The 2,490-nt window shown below is 43.5% G+C and overlaps 1 pseudogene; it reads right to left on the bottom strand.

Annotated features, from left to right (window-relative positions):
- Window positions 1-285: 285 nt before the first annotated feature.
- LOC103743394 overlaps window positions 286-2,490 on the bottom strand; it is a 7,696-nt pseudogene continuing 5,491 nt past the window's right edge.

Below are 2,490 nucleotides of genomic sequence, written 5' to 3'. Positions count from 1 at the left end.
CCCTGTTGGTGGTGCTGTTTGGGAAGGGTCATGGAACCTTTAGGAAGTGTGGCCATTCTGGAGGAAGCACATCACTGGGGGTGGGCTTTGAGGGCATATGGTCTCATCTGACTTCCAGGCTGTCTTTCTCTACTTCCTATGCCTACTTGAAGATGTACACTCTCAGCTTCCTGCCCCAGCCACCACCTGCCATGCCTCTTCACCATGTTGGACTCTTATCCTCCTAGAATCTTTTATTTATTTTTTTCTTAACTGAAAAATTAGATTTATTATAATTTATTTTATTTAACAATCTAAGAAGTTCACAGCCATCAGTAGTTCTAGCACAATTTCGGGTAACTCAGATATTCAGGAATCTCAATGGAGTTGTTAGTGTAGCAGACCTTGCAGGTAAATGCATGCACACTTTGAGAGCACGTGTGAAGGAGATCTCTCTACAATTGACTTTATCAGTTTCCTTTTCAGCAAACTGACTTGGCTCATTCAGCATGGCTCTTACAGTCCCTGATTTTGGCACATGTTCTCCTTCACAATGAATCTATCACCATCAGAAGATATTAATTTGACATATGTGATGTCAGGGCCTTCATAGCCCGCATAGGTTTTCTCTTCTTCCTCCACTATGTCTTTATAAAATTCTACTTTGATCCCACAGGAACTTTGGTAGTTTCCAGATGAAATGGGGACATAGCCTAGAGGAAGTTCACAGACTCCTCTCTCATCCCCCTATAATCTTAAACCAAATAAACTCTTCCTTCTATAAGTTGCCTTGATCATGGTGTTTTATCACAGCAACAGAAAAGTAGTCAATATACCCATTAACAAATATTTCCCACGGCCCAAAGACAACCTTTATTAACATATTAGTGGATTTCTTGCCAGAAGTATGTTGGAGCTTTTTATCTCTTTCCCCAACTAAATAAAGCCATAGTTTGCACTATGCAGTTCTGAAGAACTTGTATATATTATGGACATTTCTTCCATTATGTACTTTACACATAGTTTTGTTGAGATATAATTCACATAGCATACAATTCACCCATTTTAAAGTGCACAGTTCAATGGCTTTTGGCATATGTACAGAGTTGAGAAACTTCCACCATGATCAATTCTAGAATATTCACACTAGTCACAGTCAGTAGCAGTCGCTCCCCATTCTCTGACCCCCACCCCGACCCCCAGCCCTAGGAACCACACCTCATATGTCAATCCGTTTGGACATCTCCTATAAATAGAATTAATTATAGGGCATGTGGTCATTTGGGACTCGCTTCTTTCACTTAGAATGATTTTCTCAAGGCTCATCTAGATAGTAACCTGTGCCAGTACACCATTGCTTTTGCTTGCCGAATGGCATTCTGTTTTATGGGTATATATCTCATTTATTGATTCTTTAGTTGATGAACTTTTGGGTTGTTTTGGCTTTTGCTGAAGCCAGGTGGCACAAGCCTTTAGTTCCAGCACTCGGAAGGCAGAAGCTAGCGGATCTCTGTGAGATTGAGGCCAGTCTGCTCTCCATAGTGAATTCCAGACCAGCTGGGGCTACAGGGAGATCCTGTCTCAAAAAAGACAAAAAAGACTAGGGAGGGAGGGAGGAGGGCAACCAGATAGGACAAAAAAGAGTGAGGATTAATGAATCTCAGGGGTGCTAGGAAACCTAGAGGGAAAAGTAATGCCCTAGAAACCCTATGAGAAATGCACATAGTGTGTCTGAACATTAATGAATATGTATACCTCAGAGCTGCTTGGCAGGGAATGCAGTACAGATAGAAGACACCTCCCTTAGAGTGACAAGCATGCCAAGCACAGCACTCATCAAAGAAGTTTCTTTTTGCAACAAATGGAGGCTACTGCAGAGTTGTACATCTGGTCAGGCACAGAGATGCCCAGTACTAGATGACACATCTGCAGTCGAATCTCTACAACTAAGGCTCATGGAACATAGCAGAATAAGGAGTAGAGAGAGGGCTAATGGATCCCTCAACTCTCACAAGTGAGGCTTCCATCCACATCAGAGTGTGATGCACACAGAAGGCCACAACTGGCCAAGTTTTGGAGAATAAAGACTGTAGAGTGTAGGATAGAACTCCTGTATAGGGCCTCACCCACTCATGGCTCAGGGACCATTGCAGAAGAGGAGGTGGAAAGATCATAAGAGCCAGGGCTGGTTCGTGAACACAGGGAGGTGGAGGCCTCCCGGCCACTGGAGGCTTGCTCATGTGAACCTGTGGCAATGGTGGCATCAAGCATGGGACCCAGGTCAGCTCAATTAAACAAGGGCCCAAAGGGGAAGTGAGAAATAGATTGAGAACTATTTGAGACCGATTGCTGCTGGGTTAGAAAGATTATGACTTACATACAACCACTGGATGGGCTGACCAGACTCCAGTGGACACATTTACACTGAAGGACATTTGGGTACAAACACCTGAATGAATAGGACTCTATTCATGCCATGTATGGCAGAGTGCAGAGGGTTTGGTGGGAGGA

This window comes from Nannospalax galili, unplaced genomic scaffold (assembly GCF_000622305.1).
Source record: "Nannospalax galili isolate Female #2095 unplaced genomic scaffold, S.galili_v1.0 scaffold441, whole genome shotgun sequence".
In the NCBI taxonomy this organism is placed as follows: Eukaryota; Metazoa; Chordata; class Mammalia; order Rodentia; family Spalacidae; genus Nannospalax; species Nannospalax galili.
This window is presented reverse-complemented; position numbering and strand designations above follow the sequence as displayed.